This window comes from Panthera uncia (assembly GCF_023721935.1).
Source record: "Panthera uncia isolate 11264 chromosome E2 unlocalized genomic scaffold, Puncia_PCG_1.0 HiC_scaffold_19, whole genome shotgun sequence".
Taxonomy (NCBI): domain Eukaryota; kingdom Metazoa; phylum Chordata; class Mammalia; order Carnivora; family Felidae; genus Panthera; species Panthera uncia.
In genome coordinates, this window is record NW_026057588.1 from 24,343,083 (window position 1) to 24,364,876 (window position 21,794).

The 21,794-nt window shown below is 41.3% G+C and overlaps 1 protein-coding gene across 4 annotated transcripts in view; it reads right to left on the reverse strand.

Moving 5' to 3' along the window:
• SIAH1 (siah E3 ubiquitin protein ligase 1) overlaps window positions 1-21,794 on the reverse strand; it is an 82,938-nt gene that overhangs the window by 13,787 nt on the left and 47,357 nt on the right. Inside the window, exon 1 of one of the 4 annotated variants that reach the window (XM_049622017.1) lies at window positions 16,837-16,921. The exons of the other annotated variants lie outside the window; for them this stretch is intronic. The gene's annotated coding sequence lies outside the window, so the exon portion shown is untranslated. Of the gene's footprint in view, window positions 1-16,836; window positions 16,922-21,794 lie in introns of those variants that run through there. 4 annotated transcript variants of the gene reach the window in all.

Sequence of the window (21,794 nt, forward strand, 5' to 3'; positions counted from 1 at the left end):
CATTCACTGCTGGTGGAAATGCAACTATAAAAGGCACTTTGGAGGTTTCTTACAAAACTAAACATACTCTTACCATAAGATTCAGCAATCCTGTGGCTTACTATTTACCCAAAGGAGTTGACAGGGTGTTTATAGCAGCTTTATTCATAAATGCCAAAATTTGCAATCAACCAAGATGTTGTCCTCTGGTAGGTGAATGGATAAAGTGGTACAACCAGACGGTGAATATTATTTAGTGCTAAAAAGAACTGAGCTATCAAGCCATGAAAAGACATGGAAGAACCTTCAATGCATCCTACCAAGTGAAAGAAGCCAATCTGAAAAGGCTACATGCTGTATGATTCCAATTATACAACATTCTGGAAAAGGCAAAACTATGGAGACAGTAAAAAGATCAGCCTGGGGGAGGGATGAATGAGTGGGTGGAGCAGAGAGGATTTTTAGGGCAAAGAAACTGTTCTTCTGTACACTACAGTGGTGAATACACAGCACTCAGTATACATCTGTCAAAACTCCTAATACAGAACACCAAGACTGAACCATGGACTTTGGGTGATAATGATGTGCCAATGTAGGTAGATCATATTGTAACAAATATACCATTCTGGTGGTGGATGTTGATAATGGGGAAGGATATCACTGGGGCTGGGTGAATATGGGAAATCTCTGTACCTTCTATTCAGTTTTGCTACTGAATCTAAAACTGCCCTAAAGAAATAAAGCCTACTTTAAAAAAGAAACACTGTATGAAATAATTTTATCATTATAAACAGAATCTAAAAAAGAAAAAAGAAATGGATGTACTTCCATACCACTTCTCTAACTTTTCAAAATGTTTATGTTCATAACATCAGAGTTCCATAAACCCATCAATTCCTAGACAGTAACCTCAATTCTTAGTAATGCCCTAATGATAACATACCTCAAGAAGGTTGCCTATGTATAGTGAAAAGAACCATGACTTTGATTGGAATCAGAAGCTCAAACCTGAACTCCTACTTTAGCTTTTACTAATTATTTTGACATTGAGCAAAATTACAATATTCTGAGTCTCATATTTCTCATTTGTACAATGATAAAACCAACAACAACAGATTTTTGGACATTAACAGATTAAATACACGGTAATGTTTGATATATTGTTAACAATACAACCACTGGTAATGTTTATAGAGTCATACCATGAACCCTGCAATTAATCACTAAATAAAAAACACCTGGATTATACAGGATTTTGCTGGAAACTGTTGTTTCAAACTACTGTGTTCATTTTCATAACCTCAATTTGGGATGGTATCTGAAATCTGATAAAGATTACAGAGTTTGCTGTGAACAAAGCTGCATAAACTGGGCACCTATCAACTTTTCAGGCACTGTGTCAGCTTCATACACACCATTTATTTAAGCTTCATAATGTAGGTTATAACTTCATATTGTAGATGAGGAAACTGAAGATCAAAAAAAAATAAGAATAAGCACAGAACCACATTGTCTGCTTTGTCCCTAAGTCTCATTTCTTTCAAATAACCCTCAAAACTCGACAACCTCATACTGGGGCAGAATATTTAATTTAGCATCCAACACACCTTTTCAATATTTACAAAATTGGCCAAAAAATTAAAATTTCCCTAAGTTATTTAAACCTTTAGCCCTAACAAGTAGTTGCTTTTGTAATTTTTTTGTATCAAAGTGGTAGAATCTGATAATCTGAGTTTGTCATTAACAATTAGACATTAAATCCAAGTATCGAGAAGTGAGGCAAGAGCACAAAAATATGAGTAAGCAGAAAGAGGGTCAAAAGAGGGTCAAACAGGCTTTCTCAACATTTTTATTTCATACCACATATTGCTAACAAAATTTTTCGTAACACACCTGAACTTATCAAAACTGTATCAGTCATGATTACAACACAATCACTACTGTAATACAACCAAACCTTACAGCATCCAGAAAAAACTGTCCAATATTCACTTAGTTGTGTCCAAGTTTGACTACAACTGTTGTTTACTACCATGATTATGTTTTATATTCTTTCAGGATGTAAAACTATCACACATTCCAATAGATGTTTCCTCTTTTGCTCTGTCTTGGCATTAAGCTATGTTAGCCAGTTCTACACTAGAACATACAACCCATTCAACTCCACATTCCACCTGAAAAATATGGTAGGGTAACCGCCCCCCCCCCCCCGCCCCACACGCACACACACACTGGCCAAAAATTTTAAAGCAGATCAAAATTAGCAGTACTCTATAAAGAGTTGGTGATATTGAGCTAAACACAAAACTATACACTGCTTGGGAGACAGAAGATATTAAAGAAATGAGGCAAAATCATAATTACAGAGTCTTTTTTTTTCAATATATGAAATTTATTGTCAAATTGGTTTCCATACAACACCCAGTGCTCATCCCAAAAGGTGCCCTCCTCAATACCCATCACCCACCCTCCCCTCCCTCCCACCCCCCATCAACCCTCAGTTTGTTCTTAGTTTTTAAGAGTCTCTTATGCTTTGGCTCTCTCCCACTCTAACCTTTTTTTTTTTTTTCCTTCCCCTCCTCCATGGGTTTCTGTTAAGTTTCTCAGGATCCACGTAAGAGTGAAAACATATGGTATCTGTCTTTCTCTGTATGGCTTATTTCACTTAGCATCACACTCTCCAGTTCCATCCACGTTGCTACAAAGGGCCATATTTCGTTCTTTCTCATTGCCATGTAGTACTCCATTGTGTATATAAACCACAATTTCTTTATCCATTCATCAGTTGATGGACATTTAAGCTCTTTCCATAATTTGGCTATTGTTGAGAGTGCTGCTATAAACATTGGGGTACAAGTGCCCCTATGCATCAGTACTCCTGTATCCCTGTAATTACAGAGTCTTAACATGAGATATGGTAGGTAGCTCTTTACTAGTAAAAGAGTAGAAAAACAATGGAATTTATGGGAAAGAAATGCCATATCAAAAAATTCATGGAGCCTTTTCAAATTAAATCATATTTCACTGAAATCGTTATAATTTGTTATCTTCATAAGCATTGTACTTGAAACTCCAACCAAATAATTCGTTATTTCAAATAAGGATAGAATACATGAATTAACATACTCAAATTTTCCTCAAACTTAAAATAAAAAATAAAATAAATTTCCTCAAGGGGCGCCGGGTGGCTCAGTCAGTTAAGCGTCTGACTCTTGGTTCCGGCTCAGGACATGATATCACAGTTTGTGAGTTCAAGCCCCATATGGGGCTGGGCATTGACAGCAGGGAGCCTGCTTATGATCCTCTCCCTCTCTCTCTGCCCCTCCCCTGCTTGCTCTTTCTCTCAAAATAAACAAACTTAGAAAAAATTTCCTCAACCTAAGATTCTATTCTTGGAAGAGGGGAGATCTACATTTCTCTACAAAAATTGAATGTTTTATTTTCCTGTTTTTAATAATCTAAAAAGCAGTAGTAGCACATTCCGAATCATCTGACTCCATATGGTAGCCAAATAATTGAATGCTCCCATTCACATTTATGGTCGCTGGCTCCAAGTCAGTACTACGGTACTCTAATAATGACAGGCTAAAGACAAAAGCAGAAGGGGACCTCAAATGCAATGGATGCATTTGTGTGAAGCAAAGCCCAGTGGCATCATGGTTTTTCCCTGAAGCATTTATATGCTGGTAAGAAAATGCAAAACATGGTGACCACACCATGCAGGTCAATCTTGGTATGTTTAACTCAAAAAGAACCTACAGCATAACCATAGTCAATTCTATAAGCCATTTTGTTTCAAGATCTCAATTTAGCAGACAGGATCCAATGCTTTAGTAAAATGAGTATAATTTGAATTTCACTGGTTTTGCAGTTTTGTTTGTATTTAATTTGCAAGTTTTGATCTGTCACCAGCATCTGACAGAACTGATCAATCACTGGTTCCTGCCTGATAAACTCTGTTCACTGACCCTGCACACATAGTTTTCCTAGCTCACCAGCAACTCAGCTGCCTTTACTGATTCCTGCTCTTCTCCCCACTCTTCAAATTGGGAGTTGTCCATGGTCCACTGTTCCTGGCTTTGTTGATCTCATTCAGTCTTGCAGTTTTCAAATTCCACCAACATTCCTAGGACTTAAAAATGTGTATGCCCAGCCCAGACTAAAAAAGCAAACAAAAAAACCCTCCAGATTTCTCTTAAACCCAAGATTTGTACATCCAACTGCTTCCTAGATATCCCTGGGGGCAGGGGTGGGGAAAGTGCTGAACAGAACTGAACTCCCTATCTTCCAAACTATTCCACCCACCACCTTCCCCTCCCTTGATGACAATTCCATCCTTCCAGTTACCAGGTTCAAAAGCCTTGAAGTCATCCTTGATTCTTTTTTTCATGCTATATACCTAAAACCACCAGGGGGCACCTGGGTGGCTCAGTTAAGCATCTGACTTCAGCTGGTGTCATGATCTTGTGGTTTGTGAGTTTGAGCCCTGCATCAAGCTCCCTGCTGTCAGCAGAGTCTGCTTCAGATCCTCTGTCTCCCTCTCTCTCTGCCCCTCCCCCACTCAACTTCTTTCCCTCTCTTTTTCTCTCAAAATAAACTTAAAAAATAAAAAAAAATAATAAAACCACCAGGAAATCTTAGTGTATCTTCTTTAAAAATATATCCAGAACCCAGCCACTCCTCACCACCTCTACCACTACCATATCATATATTCCAAGTGACCATTAGCACTCATCTGAATTACCACAATATCCTTCTAAACAGTCTCCCCACTCCCATCCTTGTCTCCCACATCCATCCCAGTATGTTCTAAGCATAGCAACCAGAAAAATCCTGTTAAAATTTATATCAGGTTATGTCACTCCTCTGCTCACTACCTTCCCCATTGGCAACCCTTATCCAAGTAACAGAAAAATCTTGAACAGCCTGTAAGGCCCTAAATAATATGATGATCACTCTTTGACTCCTTCTCCCACTTCTTTCGCCCTCACTCACTGCACTAGCCTCCTGGTTCCATAAAACTAAGCTGTTCCTTGGGGCCTCTGCTTTAACATACTTTCCTCCTAGATGTACATAATAACGGATTCTTTCACCTCCTTATTTTTGCTTGTTTGCTATCTTCTCAATGAGGCCTACCTTGTCCCCTCTATTGCAAACAGTGATCAGCACTCTGCCCACTGACCCTCCACTATGCACTCCTAATCCTCACCCATTCCACCAGCCTCTTCCTCTTCTCTCCTTTTCCCTCCTCCCTTTCTACTCTATTTTTTTCCACAGAATGTATTACCCTCTATCAAGCTATACAATTGAATTATTATGCTCGTTGTAGTAGCCCCCCCCCAACTCTGGAAGGTAGGAAGGTAGGGTCAGTGATGTATCTCAAAACACTTAAAACAGTGCCTAGCACACAGACTCAAAAAATTATTTGTTGACTGAACAAATAAATCAGAAAGCAAAAGAACTCTGGACTTTGAATAGTAACATCCAAAGCTGGATGCAATAGAACCATGTTTTTTAAAATCCTCAAAGAGAATGATTACTGTTCTAGAATTCTATGCACAACCAAATTATCCTAAAAGTGTTGAGGGCAGAATAATGATGCAAAGTTTCAAAACTGAACTTCCCCTGGAAATGTTCTCAGGAGGCTCCTGGAGGACAAGCCCTTCATAGATAAGGAATGAACCAAGAAAAAGGACAACATGGCTACAGTTAAGTAAGACTTAACCCAGAAGAAAGGTACAGGGAACACAGACAAAGACAACTTTACGTTAGCGGAAGAAGGCAACATGAGGCAGCAAGCAACCTGAACACTTAAGACAAGTAGTAAGGAATGTGGGGCGGTATTAGCAGTAAGCACAGAGAAAACAAAGAAAAAAGGACAAATATTAGTGACATATACAAATTCCAATTAAACGGTACAAGGAAAAAAGTCACAACAGCTTACTATATAGCTCAATTTGCGAATAACTTTCATAATAATAATGCAAATACAAAATTATGATGTCACTAAATTAAAGGAGTATGTAAATGGGAAGGTCTGTACATGTGACAGAGGCAGGAAGCCAAGTTAAATCTACAACAAGAACTGAATAGATAACGCCTAAAATTGAAATCTGGATTTAACAATGGAAGCATGTTAGGGGTACCTGGGTGGCTCTGTCGGTTAAGCAGCCGCCTTTAGCTCAGGTCATGATCTCACGGTTGGGGAGTTTGAGCCCCACATTGGGCTCTGTGCTGACAGCTTGGAGCCTGGAGCCTGCTTCAGATTCTGTGTCTCCCTCTCTCTCTGCCCCTCCCCCGCTCGCACTCTCTGTCTCTCTCAAAAATAAATTAAAAAAAAACTTAACAATAGAAGCATGTTAGAGACAAAGATGGTAAATACAAAAATAATCAGCTCATTAAAATAGTTGCCTCTGGCAAAGGACACCTGGAGAGAAGTACGGCCAGGGAATTTTTCTTCAAAAAAAAAAAAAAACAAAAAAAAAAACAACAACAACAAAAAAAAACCACAAACCTAGAGGCGCCTGGGTGGCTCAGTGGTTAAGCCTCTGGGGTCGGCTTAGGTCATGATTCGCTCTCTGTGAGTTCAAGTCCCACTCAGGCTCTGTGCTGACAGCTCAGAGCCTGGAGCCTGCTTCAGATTCTGTGTCTCCCTGTCTCTCTGCCCCTTCCCTGCTCATGTCTCTCTCAAAAATAAACATTAAAAAAATAAATTTAAAAAAAACCACAAAGCTAATGGAATATTTTATTTTGAATTATAGGTGCATGTAAAAGTCTAGAAAAAAGGAAAAAGAAGTTCAAAGACTTGATATAAGAAATGTCACAAATTGCATGTGTTACTTAAGAAAGGACAGAAATTTATTTTCAAAGATTTGACTCCAAGTATTGGCAAAGATGTCGGGAAAGAGACTTAACTACACTGTTGGAAATGTCCACCGTGGAAGCTTCTAATAAGATCTGACAGCTTGTTTCAAAATGTAAGTGTATACTCTTCATCCAGAAATTTCTTCCAAGTCCCTCTTCTAATTTACATGTTGGCAAAGGTGTATGTATCTGGATGCCTATAGCAATCCTGTTTGTAACAGCAAATAAACTGAAAATTCAAGCCCTATCTTAAGAGAGTGACTAAAATATAGTCCACACAACAGAACACTATGCTGTCTTTTTTTTAAGAAGATGGACTCATCTAGTAATATAAGAATCAACCTGTTTAAATGAGTGGGTTAAAAAAAAAAAAAGCCACATAGCATAATCCTATTTATGTTACAAGAAGTAAATATATACACTTATAAGGCTGTTGTCTCTATGCATGTATTTCCATGTAATGAGACAGAAAAGAAACTGGAGGGGCATCCAAACTGCAGAATGTGGTTTAAAGACTTAAAGTGAGGGAGGAGAGAAGACAGGCAAGTCAAGTTTAGAACCAGAAACCAGAGATCAGACATGGGACCACTGAACTATAGGTACACAAAATATCAAAAACTGCAGGGTACAGACTATAAGCACAAACATCATCATTTGGAATTACACAGTTCAAACATGTAGTTACTGACAAGTGGTAATCATTCAAGAAAATATCTACAAGGATTTACATCAGATCAAAGAAATTAACTTTAAAATATCTCCTGCTGACTTAAAAAAAGTGTAGCACACACAGAGACTAGAAACTATGCCAAAACGTCTAATACGTGATTATGAATGATCATAGGGAAGATTAGGGTTGCATTTCTGTATATATTCCTCAAATTAAAGCACATACATTATTTTGGTAATAAAAAGGGAAATTTTAGTGCATATTTTGTGTCCCCACACTTACCTGCTAAAGAAATTGCTGGTGACTTCATATATAAATTGAAACAATGAGAGGGGCACCTGGGTGGCTCAGTCAGTTAAGCACCCAACTCTTGATTTCAGCTCAGGTCACAATCTCACAGTTTCATGAGTTTGAGCCCTGGCTGGGCTCTGCCCTGGCAGCAAGGAGCCTGCTTGAGATTCTCTCTCTGCCTCTCTCTCTGCCCCTCGCCCACTCGCACTCCCTCTGTCTCTCTCAAAACAAATAAACTTAAATAAAAAAGTTTAAAAAAAAATTGAAACACTGAGAAACCAAGAGCTAATTTTGTCTACTTGCCTTGATGGCTTTTTTTCTTTGATTTCTTTCTTTCTTAAAATGACTCAAATATATGGGTACTAACAGGGAACAAATTTTTGAAACAGCCCATTCACATAAAAATCCACATATTTCAGGGGTGCCAGGTAAAGCATCCGACTTTGGATTTCGGCTCAGGTCATGATCTCACAGTTTGTGAGATCAAGCCACGGAGCTGGGCTCTGTGCTGACAGCTCAGACTCTCTCTCTCCCTCTCTTTCTGTCCCTCCCCTTCATGAGCACACACGTGCACACACTCTCTCTCAAAGTAAGTATTTTTTTAAAAATCCACATATTTCATATACATATATACATATTTTAGTTTATAGTTATAAAAATTTACCATTTTAAAATTATAAGACAAAATAACATGTTCGATCATCTCTCCTAACAAAGCCAAAAGAATACAGTCTGCAGAAATTAATTCACAACTATATAAACATCTGAAGCTGTCCCTGACAAAGGGTCCTTGACACACACACACACACACACACACACACACACAAAGCCTGAGCTTTAACCAAACTCAAAAGAGCAAAAGGTAAAACGCAAAGAAGAAAAAAGCAAGTTTTGAACAATGAGATTATTCAATTTAGTTAAACCAACTACTAAAGCAATCTTTCCAAGGCAGATTGTTTGCAAAGAAGCCAATGTACATTAAATTTCACTGTATCAACCATCACTAGCTACGCTTGTCAACATGACAATAATAAATAACTATAACAAGGACAGTATAATGCTTCCTATAAAATTCAAGACTGGCATTAAATTCCTCTAACTTTTTAAGAAAATACTTCTCACTGCCAATATCTACTTCAAAAATACAGATTAGTTGTCCAAAGGTTTTCCCTCCAACCTTCTCTTTCTAGTTCCTCCCATGTGCTCCCCACAACCTCTGTAATTAAAAACAAAACCCACAAATAAGTTCAATGCCACTGGGCAAGCTCAGACCTAATGAAAGGTCTTTGTCAATATCGTTCTGCTCATTGTGGCTCAAGCTTAAAGAATAAATTGAACCAAAACAGACTATTTTATCTGTATTATTCAGCCTAGAGTCCCTGAAGATTTTAAAAAGTACTTTTTGGGGGGCACCTGGGTTATGCATGTGACTTCAGCTCACGTCATGATGTCACGCTTTGTGAGTTCAAGCCCCGCATCAGGCTCTGTGCTGACAGCTCAAAGCCTGGAGCCTGCTTTGGATTCTGTGTCTCCCTCTCTCTCTGCCCCTCCTCTCCTCATACTCTATCAAAAACAAATAAACATTAAGAAAAAAAAAAGGTACTTAAAAAAAGTAAAAGTAATTGGGACACATGAGAGCTGGTCCCAACAGGGTGCTCTCTTTGTGAAAATGCATCAAGCTATAGGTATAGTTTGAGCACTTTGCTTTATTTATTTATGCTATACTTCAACAAAAAAGTTTACATTTAGAAACCAAAATACTGGGGCGCCTGGGTGGCTCAGTTGGTTAAGCACTGACTTCAGCTCAGGTCATGATCTCACAGTTCATGAGCGCAAGCCTCATGTCAGGCTCTGTGCTGACAGCTCGGAGCCTGGAACCTGATTTGGATTCTGTGTCACCCTCTCTCTCTGCCCCTCCTCCGCTCATGCTGTCTGTCTCTCTCTCTCAAAAAAATAAACATTTAAAAAAATTAAAAAAGAAACAAAAATACTATTGCTCTAGATAGTCTCCTAGAATCTACTGAAACAGCATCAGGCATTCTCACTAGCTAATAGATCACAGCATCTCTCCTCTCTTTCCCTCTGCTCAGTTTCTCAATATGTCTTTCTCTATTACACCTTTAACCTACCACCATCTGGTATTCACTAACTACAAATACTCTCAACTGATGGCTTCACCCATGTTTCCTTCAGAAAATACCAGAGAAGCCATCAAATAATGATTTACCACCTCCTTCTCTCACATTAGAATAAAGTGACCCTGCACTTGGGTCTGTCCTCTCACGTACTCAAGACTTCACACCCTATTATCCCTTCACCTACTCAGACTTCACACCCCTTCTATTATCCCTTCCTCTTACATCAATTCCTCCCTCTTTTGCTACCAGACCATCCCCCTAACACCTAAACATGCTCTAATATTTCCCATCTGGCTTCTGTAAGACCACATCCCCCTGATATCCCTTCCACCACACCGAATCATTCTAGATGTCTCATAGAGAACCTCAAATCCAACGTATCACAACTTTGAATTTTATTGCTATCCTTCTGTCCCATCCTCTCCTTTAGTCTTTCCCATATTGGTAAACAGCACCATGTTCCACACAGCAGCTCAAGCCAGAAACCACCTAATTCCTTCCTTCCCTCACCTCTCACATCTAATCCATCAACAAATCCTGTTAATTCTGTCTCCCAAATAGATCTCAAATCCATCCACTTCTCTTCATCTTCACTGCCATCACCTTAATCCAGGTCATAAAGAAAGGGTCTGTCTGACCAATCAATTCTCCAAACAACAGCTAAAGCTATCTTAAAAGTTAGAAGTGAATTATACTACTCCTTTACTTAAATCCTTCTGATGGCTTCCCAGTACCCCTAAAATAAAACTCACATTCCTTGCTTTGACTCTGCAGGATCTGATCCCTGGCCATCTCTCCCCATCATCTGTTTGCTCCGTGAACACTCTTTTCCCTCAACTTCTAGAACAGTAAGTACATGCTCATTCCAGCATCTGGGCCTTTACCTCTGCTTCTCCTTCATTCTGAGAGGTTCTCCCTTCCCTCCTTCAAAGAGCTAGCTTGTATCATAGCTTAAATGTCACCACTTTTGACAGCATGTGTCCCTCCTACCGCCATTATTTTTTACTTCAGCACTTTTAACTCCTTTATAGTACAGATGGACCCCAACTTACAATGGTTTTCCTTATGATTTTTCACTTTATGATGGTGGAAAAGCGATATGCTATACTTTGAATTTTGAATTGTGATCTTTTCCCAGGCTATCAATGTGCAGTATGATACCCTCTCATGATGCTAAGCAGCAGCAGCAAGCCATAGCACCCAGTCAGCAGGCAATTGGGAGGATAAACAATCAATACACCTATAACTACTGTTTTTCACTTTCAGTACAGTATTCAATAAACTACATGAAATATTCAACACCTTATTATAAAATAAGCTTTGTGTTAGATGATTTTGCCCAACAGCAGGCTAATGTAAGTGTTCTCAGCATGTTCAAGGTAGGCTAGGCTAAACTATGATGTTCAGTAGATTAGCTGTATTAAATGTGTTTTCAACTTAACAACAATTTCAATTTGCAAAGAGTTTATCAGGACATAACCCCATAGTAAGTGGAGGAAGATCTTTACATATCACAATCTGTAATTCTGTTTATTCCCTCACTAGAATGTAAATGGTAATATTTAGAGAAATTAAGTAACTTACTCAAAAACTTTTTTTTTTTTTTTTTTAATTATTTAAGCACTTTCTATGGATAGGCAATGTGCTTTTAAGGTACAAAAGTAGGCAGTGTCCCTGCTCTCATGGAGGTTAGAGTCACAAACACAACTAGTAAGTGACAGAGTCTAGAGACATATCCAGGTCTGATTCTTCAGAGCCCTATCTCCTTAACCCTTCAACTATACTGCCACTCTAGTACTAGGATATCTGGGATGGGGGAAGCAGCAATGTGCTTAATTGGCTGTTCACATGCTAATGAAAACTAAGGCTTGGAGAGTTTAAATCATCTGTCCAAAGCTGCACAGGTAGACATTCGAGAGATTAAGTACAATCATCAGCTAAGGCACAGAGCTTTAAAGTACAGAAAGCGTTCAAGAAACAAAAAGAATCCAGCTTGACCAGGTAGGGCAAGAGGAAATGTTGGAGGATATGGCTCTAGCACATTTTAAGAACAGTGTGAGGTATTAGTTTATCAGTCATTCGATGAATATTTACTGAGCACCAACTACATGTCAGAGACAATGCTAAACTCTAGACAAACAAGGGTGATGAAGACCAAGTCCTCACAGAGATTACAGTCTATTGGGGAGCAAAGTAGTACAGAACACTTACAGTTCAGAGGGATACTTGTTAGAGTGGAGCAAAGCAGAGAGTGCTATGGGAACACAAAGAAAGGACACCCAACTCAGGGGGGGAAGTCCAGGAACAGTGAGTGTCTCAGCTAAGTGATGTCTAGGCTGAGATTACACACTTTAGCAGGGAGAGAGTATATAATCGCAAATGGCAGGGAAGTACCCAGAGCAAACTCAGGAAAGGCTGTGTACTGACTATCATCCATCAAGGAATTTTGGACTTTATACTGAAGTTCTTGTAAGTCACCTACATTAGAAAGCTCTCTTAAACTACAATAGGAAGAACTGAAGGGAAGAGGCAAAGACCAAATGCAGACAGAGCACGTGGAAGGTAGAAGACTTGAATGCAAATGTGAAAATGAGTGAGAGAAGCAATGCCATATTTGAGATAACCAGATGGCAGAAAAGTCAGGACCTTAAGACTAACTGAATATATGGGGTAAGAGCCTTGGACAGTTGGAAATAATAAAGGTTTTACTTTTCGACATGTAAATTTTAAGTATACCTTGGTACATAAAAGTGGAAAATGACCTGAAGGGAAAGACACTGTCAAGAGAATAGGAAGAAAAACCGCAGATTAGGAGAAAATATTTGTAAAAGATTTCTCTGATAAAGGACTGTTACCCAAAATACACAAAGAACTCTTGAAACTCAACAATAAAACTAACAACCCCAACTAAAAACGGGCCAAATACCTTAAGAGACACCTAACCAAAGATATACAGATGGCAAATGGGCATATGAAAAGGTGCTCCACATCACTGGTCATCAGGGAAATGCAAATCAGAACAAGATGATACCACTACACATCTAGGAGAATAGCCAAAATGCAGAACACCAACACCGCCAAATGCTGGTGGGCATGTGGAGCAACAGGAACTCTCATTCACTGCTGGTGGAAATGCAACTATAAAAGGCACTTTGGAGGTTTCTTACAAAACTAAACATACTCTTACCATAAGATTCAGCAATCCTGTGGCTTACTATTTACCCAAAGGAGTTGACAGGGTGTTTATAGCAGCTTTATTCATAAATGCCAAAATTTGCAATCAACCAAGATGTTGTCCTCTGGTAGGTGAATGGATAAAGTGGTACAACCAGACGGTGAATATTATTTAGTGCTAAAAAGAACTGAGCTATCAAGCCATGAAAAGACATGGAAGAACCTTCAATGCATCCTACCAAGTGAAAGAAGCCAATCTGAAAAGGCTACATGCTGTATGATTCCAATTATACAACATTCTGGAAAAGGCAAAACTATGGAGACAGTAAAAAGATCAGCCTGGGGGAGGGATGAATGAGTGGGTGGAGCAGAGAGGATTTTTAGGGCAAAGAAACTGTTCTTCTGTACACTACAGTGGTGAATACACAGCACTCAGTATACATCTGTCAAAACTCCTAATACAGAACACCAAGACTGAACCATGGACTTTGGGTGATAATGATGTGCCAATGTAGGTAGATCATATTGTAACAAATATACCATTCTGGTGGTGGATGTTGATAATGGGGAAGGATATCACTGGGGCTGGGTGAATATGGGAAATCTCTGTACCTTCTATTCAATTTTGCTCTGAAAGCAAAACTGCTCTAAAAAAAATTCATTAAAAAAAATTACCTGCAGGCAAGAGGATAATACATGGGTTATCAGCATTATAGATAGGAGTAAGTCAGGAAACAAATAAGTATTGAGTGTTAGGCACTGAGGAGATAGGAATACAAAACACAATTTTGCCCTTATGCATCAGGTGCTCTAATAACTATAGCCACAGCCATGGAAAACCAAATAATTTAAAGGGCATTAGAAAAAACACTATTTAAAAGAAATGATTAAGGATCATACTATTATAAAGTGAAAAAATTAACTCCAGTTGGTTTTGGGGGGAAGAAGGGAGGCAGGGTGGGATGGGAAGTCTTAGGCTTTCATATATTGATTTTATTTGTAAGGTGGTGTATATCAAAAATATTCAGAATTTACACATTTACAACATGTGTACAGAAATTCCATAATCATAACCAAAAGTCCGTAACATCTCTTTAAGCAAAAAAAGAAAAACCTCCAATCTTTTGGAAACTGAATAAATTAAAGCTTTAAAACACAATTTAAGGGGTCACTTTGCAGGGTTATGTAAGACTTGTTTTCAGAACACCGTATATACTGAAAATAAAATCCTAGTCTTCACATTATGTCACTGCTGTCTTGGCTAAATATTTCCTTTGTAATACCAATTAACTTTAGCCTAATTATAATATAATTACAGAAATTAAAGAATATTGCTCTACATCAGGTTTGTAAGAGCTTCCCAAAGCTCAGAAAGAACAAAGTGAATTAAGTTTGTTTCTGAATTTGTAGTTTGTGTACTACTTATCCTGAAAAGTTCAACATCTATTAATTATACTGTACTTCAGTTTGAAATATTAATAAATGTTACTAAATTATGCTGAAAAGATCCCAACAGGGAGCACCTGAACCAATTCTATAATATATCTAAGAAAAGATTTTGGCAAAACTAACTTTAGGGTTGACACTTAACCATTCCAAATCACAAGTTTCTGTAATTTCCAGAATGAAAAATTACACAATTTGTATAATCCACTTTAAGTCTCAAATAAAGTTCTCCCAACAGCTACCAATATCCTCTCCTCCACAATTTGAACCAATATTTCCCTGATAAAATTACCAGACCATTACATTTTTTAAAAAAATTTTTTTAAATCTTTATTTATTTTTGAGAGAGACAGAGTGAGTAGGGGAGGGGCAGAGAGAGAGGGAGACACTGAATCTGAAGCAGGCTGAGCTGTCGGCACAGAGCCCGACACGGGGCTGGAACTCATGAACCTTGAGATCATGACCTGAGCCAAAGTCGGACACTTAACTGACTGAGCCACCCAGGCGCCCCCAGACCATTACATTTATAACTATACTACCCTTTGCTCTTCCCTTATGTCTAAAAGGGGTGGTAACACCATAGACACCTAACATTGAAAAGGATTCGTTATTCCACTCTTCCAAGTTAGTTAACACAAGTCCCTGGAAGTGAACTGATCCATAAATGTGAAAGTGCTAAAAGGAAACCTCACTTAAGCACTTTGTTTTTTTTTTATAATTCCAGACCACACAAGACCTATCCAAATTCCTTACTATATAAATTTCCAAATGCCACTATCTCAGAGTGCCTGTCAACTTACTATCTAAACCTCTTTTCATTTTGTGCAACTAAAAAAATGCAGTAAAATAAAAACCAAAGCACTAACAACGTACAATGTGAGCTCACATACTTTGGTCTGTGTACTTCCAACATATCCATCATGCCAAAATGAACTCATTAATTACTAAAGAACAAGAACCCAAGCAGCAAACATTTATTAACCACTAACCCCACTGCTCTAAGCCCTTCACCTATTATCATCTCATCAACTCTCCCAACAATCCTACTGGACGTACGTACTGTCATTACACCCATTTTGCAGATAAGGAAAATCAAGCACAGAGAGGTTAAGCATCTTGCCCAACGTCACAAACGGGTGGGACAGGATGGAACCAAAGCTGGCAGTACGACTTCCGAGTCTGTGCTCCCAACATTCAACTGCTTTAAAGAGTTAACAATTTACCCTTGACAGCCGCTTATCTGGAAATGGTAAATGTTCAACTGCTAGAACAGGCAGTCTGATCGCTGCCCTATATCCAGACTCACAGCTTCTGTGACTTTGACAAATCAGCTACACAATCTGATTTTCTGAACACACAAACTGGGACTTCTCTGGATGTCAGAGCAAACAAATTCTGAATCTTTCCAGGAATGGAGAAAAGAAAAACCTACGCAACACTGTGGCCCAGGTTTCCCACATTCCTAAGTTATAATCTCAGAGACTCAAGAAAGGCCCCCAAACTACCCGAAAAATGAAGCCTAGGAAAACCAAGGTTTACAATAAAAACTAGGGCTTCCCTGGCAAGCCGTTCACGCGATCTCCTCTCTAAAGACATAAACAAGGGAGGAGGCTGCATTCTTCCCACCGCACAATGAAGGCTCAGGCCGGGAGCGGGAGCAAGAACGCAGCGCCATTGGGGACGACCGCTCCCGGGGTCGCGGGCAGGCAGAGGAGGCCAAGGACGGCCAAGTCGCCCCGGCAGGCCCCCGGGCCCAGAGAGGCACGGGGAGGGGCCGGAGCGAAGGGCCGGCCACTGCCCGCACTCAGCTGACCTCCGCCATGTTGGCCGCACACCCCGGGACCCTTGACAACAAAGGCCGGCACCGGGGCGCGGGGAGCGCCCGGCGCCTCCCCCCGCCAGGCCCGCCTCCCGGGAGCAGGGGGGCCGGGCCGGGCGGCCAGGAGGCCCTTCCCCGCCCTCGCCCGACCGCGCGGGGCCGACCCCCACCGCGGGCCTGCCGGGCCCGGGGCGCCGGGGGCGGGGGCGAGCCGGCTCGCGACGGCGGGCTGGGCCGAGCAGGGGAGGGGAGGGGCGGGGGGCGGCGCTCGGCCGAGCGACCGGGCTCTGGCCGAGACAAAGGCGCCCGGCGCCAGGGGCTACCCGCGCCCCCGCCCGAGTGGCGCGACCCGGCCCCGCCGCCCTTCCCGCCCGCCGCCATTACCGGGCCTGGGCGTCCTCCTCCCGGAGAGCCCCTCGCGGCCGGCTCCTCCCTCCAGGCCGGGCCCCACTTACCTGTGGGCGGAGAGCGCGCCTCGGACCCCGGTCCTGGCTCAAACGCGCTCCGTCGCCGCCGCGAACTCCCGCCACCGCGGGCAGTGCCACCGCCTCTTCCCCGTGCCGGCACCGACGGGACACCCTGGGCCGCCGCCGCCGCTCGAGAGCGCGCCCCGCAACGGCTGTCCCGGCTCCCCCCTGGCCGCCGCCGCCGCCGCCGTCGTTTCGCGCGTCCTCGAGCCCGCCGCGCGCCCCCGCTAAATACCACACACTGCGGCGGCCGCCATGAGGAGGCGCGGCCCCGCGCGCCGGCAGCCCGGAGGGGGCGGGGCTTCCCGCGGGCGCGCAGGCGCAGAGGCACTCGTCCGGCCGGCGGCGAGCTGCGTGGGCATCGTGGTGCGGGTCTCCGAGGGTGGCGGTTGGCGCTCTGGCTGCTCGGTTACCGTTGCTGCTACTAACAGCTCGCGCCCGACAAACGCGGGCACGTCACGCTCTCGCCCGCAACCGTCTCCGCCCGGAGGGAGCTAGCGCTTGCCTGCCGCGTGGTCGAGCGTCCCCCGCGGGGCTTTGTTTCGCGCGCGGCCCAAGGGGTAGTCCCGCACCCTCGCCCCTATTTACCGCCCCTCCTGTCGGGTTTGCTGGTTTCACGCAGTGCCTCCACCGACCCTTCCCAACTCCACTCTTTGCCAAAGGAAAAGAAGCCGGCTGCGGCGCCCACCGACCGGGACCCCACCCCTAAACACGAAGTCCAAGCCCCTCCCTTTGGTTTGAGCAGCTCTTCAGCAAAACCCGGATGAGTTTCAAAGGCTTATTTTAGCTGAAAAGTGGGTAGTGTGGAAAGCACGCCTTTCCCCATGTGTCTGCTCATCTGGAAGTCCCACTCATGGGACTGCATTTCTTTTTAAATAAAAAATGAAAAGTCATTAACAGTTCTTTGATGGGTACAATGCATATATCTGAGCAAACACCAGTGTCTGAGACATTTACAAACTGGGTTTCCATGTAAGATGCTCCATAAAAATACTGTTCTATACGAAAACTAAGAAGGTACTTTTTACATGGGGTATTAGAAAATATCCAGGGAGTAGTCTCCCCATTATCTCCAAACTCCTCACCAGTAGGAAAGCTTTGGGAATGGTAAGTTTTTATGCAATCACTTTACTGAGAACAAACTGAAAGTTTCAGATCGAAAGCCAAAGACACAGTTATTTTAGGTACTGATGCAAGCTGCTAATTTCTGGCATCCCTCAACAAATTTGTAGACTGTTGTGTGTTGATACCTCTACTTCTGTTTTCAACCTAATACTTATGGCTGCTCTCTTTCTATGGAACCATTATCACATCCAGTGTTTCTTGAGGTTGGGAAAGTAAAAGACCGCATGTTCTTAGCTGCAAGCTATAATACTAATATACTTCTGTTATGCTTGTCTCCAAAGCCCAAAAGTCAGATGAAGAACTCTGGTTGAGTTATGTGCAGTTATTGATATGTTCTATCATTCATTTATTCAACAATAAGTATTTACATAGTGATTCTAATATGTTCTGTCATACACTGTGCTTGGACATGCATGGAGCTTACCTAGTCAGGAAGACATTAACTCATTTATTCTTCAATCACTCATTCCATCAATGACATGCAGTGGAATAGTTCTGAGAATAGAGACACTAGCCCTGCATTCATGGAGTGCATACAATCTAATGAGGTACACAAATATTAATCTCACAAATATATCACTAGGACTGTGGAAAATGTTACAAAAGAAATAAAAAGGTATCTGATGCCAAGAAGATACATAACAGGCCAGATAGATAATATAGGATAGGTGATTGAGTTAGAACAGAAGTTTTAGAAGGAATTAACCACATTGTGGGGTAACTGGAAGACTTGAAAAGGAGAAAAGCATTTCAGCAGAAAGCCTTGCATGCTAAGAAGCCTGCCCAGTTGCAGGAACTGAAAAACAATCTCCACTGTGGGTTTTTTTTTCCTTGGAGGGATGGAGAAGGGACTGAGAGGGCACAAGTCATGGGTATGTGGTATAGACAATGCTGAAGTCAATGAGATCAGGACAGATCTTGGCTTTGTGGGCCAAGGTATCCAAATTATGTAATAGACAATACTTCTCAGACTGGTGAGGCCAAGAAAGGATTTACTGAGGGATAAAGTTGGAACTGGGCTTTGGCTAAAGGGTAAGAGTTGTCCAGAGGAAGATGGAAAAGGCCTTCCAAGCTAGGGTAACATATGGGAAGCCATAATCACAAAAAAGAATGGTATGTCCAGAACTGAACATGATAGGGATGTAGGGCTCAACTAAGGAGATTGGCCAAAATGAGTGAAGGCTGACCAGGGAGAACACATCTGTCTAAGAAAGAAATGAAGGCCTGAACCAAAAGATGGCAAAGAACATGTTCAGGAGGGTGTTCAAGAGACAGTTGGATCTGGAGTGAAATCAGTTGGATTTAGGTGAGGATAGGATGTGAGGAAGAGCCAAGAGCCAAGGTGTCATTTCTTATTGGGATTAGGTTCTAAATTCCACCCATAAAGAAAAATATATGTAATCAAAATAACCCTTAAAAATCCTTTCAATTTCCCATAAATTAGCCTACATTGTCTGTTAATACAATCCCATACCAGATATGTACGTATAGAAGCCCAACATTACTTCTACAAAATATAATTTTACATTATTTAAACTGCAGTTTCCTCTCACATTTTTTTGGAGGTGGGGAGTTATTATAAGGTCAACAGAATTCAGTTTCACTGCAGCTTGGAGGCAAGTTTTTCATTTTCACAGGTGATGTGTTGGGAATAGTCACGTGGCTTCATACTGGTTTGTAAAGGATGCAAGCAGTCACTTTCTGGCCCTAAGGGGGAGGAGCAACACTGGGGAATTGCTCCTCAGGACCTCTTGGCCTGTGCTAACAGTGCAATGGGCATTAACCAAAGAAAACTTGCCAATATGAAACTTGCCAAAGTTCCAAACACCCGGCTTTGCCAAAATCAAATTTTGGCCCCCTTATGTCCCTGACCAGTCTCCTATCCAACAGCATTTTGTCCATCTGAAAATAGCAGTCTCACCTGGCCCACTGCTGACAGGAGGGAAGTCACCTTATTAGCTGGTGGACTCTTTTAAGCCACAGGGGTTCCCAGGACAAAGCGTTCCCTGGAGACACCACACAGCAATCTCAAAGTGTTGGAACTTTTACCTCAGCTACTCAGAAGCAACTCTGCCCCTGGAATTCTAGCACTTGCTTTCCTTGGCTTTGATCGTGTCTGCTCTCAGCTAGAAGAGCCAAAATTACTTCTTCCTTCTCCAGCTTCCTGGTTATGCAAAACTAATCTCATTTGATTAATTTCATCTGTACTAATCTTAACCAGATCTAGGAGGGGCTCCATCTGATTTAGTTCATTCCTATTGGAGGTATGAATAGCTGATAGGTGAGACACAAACATCTCTACTATCAATGTTAAACATTTGAAGGAAAATAGCTCAATTGTGAAGTAATTAGGCATCCTTTTCTGAATAAAAAGACAACTGTAGGGGTGCCTGGATGCCTCAGTTGGTCAAGCTTCCAACTCTTGATCTCAGCTCAGGTCTTGATCTTGGGTCATGCGTTCAAATCCCGTGTTGGGCCCCCGCAATGGACGTGAAGTCTACTTACAGTATCAAAAATTTTAAAAAATAAATAAAAAATAAAAAAAGACAACTCTCCTTCCAGGACATCTAATCTGTAGAAAATCATTTTGTAAACTGTAAAGCCAACCCCACTAGTGCTCTACTTGATGGTATTTCAGGATGAGTGCTAAATATTTTCAGGCCATGCAGGGAAAATATTTCAAGGCAGGGAGACATCCTGTTCCCCTCAAATCACATCAAATGGTAATTCCATCTACTCCAATGAAACATACAGTGCTAGGCCTGTAGCTGACCCCTAGTAACTGCTCTGGTGATACTAAGCAACTTGACTTTCCTCTTTCCTACTTATGGATAAAGAAGACACTGATGACACATCTACACTTTGGGATCTTAAATGAACTCATAATAACCTGATATTTAATATGGGTCAGATACCAACTCACTGGCATCTTCTCAAAGACAATTGTTCTTTTCATGATGCCTGGTGAGATTCTACCCAAGAGATGAAGTAGGAGCAAGTAGAATAGGTAGAAAGTGTTTTACTACATTGGTCCATGATTTTTAACAACTGAATCGTGTTCACCATTAGCTATCATTATTTCTTTCACGTGGGAATTCTCCAAAAATACACACATACACACACATTCTTCCTCACCCCACATTCCCTTACATGACTATTTTTAAACGGTTCTATTAATTAAAAGCACTTGCACACATCTGTCTAGCCAGATCTTTGGGCATACCAGTGTACTTAATTTAAGAAACATGAGTTCAAATTATATATAGTCAAATTACAAATATTTTGTGTTATATTATATGTTATATATTTATCAGATATACTCCATATCGTCCCTCCAATACAATACAATGCTATAGTAGCTTTCCAAATGCTCCCAAAAGCTCAAAGCCTTAGTCTCTCTTAGCATAGCTCTCCCTCCCCCCAGTCACCACTGCCCTTTTCCCAAAGCACAAATCCTGCTTTTGTTTAGTCCTTGCATGGTGCTGCTCTAATTAGTGGATTTCTGAATAGGTCTCTGCAATCCCTGAATTTTTAGAAGGCCCATATTTCAAATTTCTCTTCCATCAAGCCTCTACTAGTTCACTGACTAATTTGGTGAATGCATTAATATCAAGGCATACAGACTGTCCTGTAGTCAAAGCAAATTGTCCTTTGCATGGATTATACACAATCTCAGATAATGTCAAAGTTGTCAATACAGTTGTTTTACTATGGACCAGTTCACACGACCAAACCCATCACTCCGTAATCACTGATGGCCTGTTTGCTTCCAGGCAGTCATAGAGAACTCCTGCCCAGGAAATGACTGCTAGCTCCTCTTA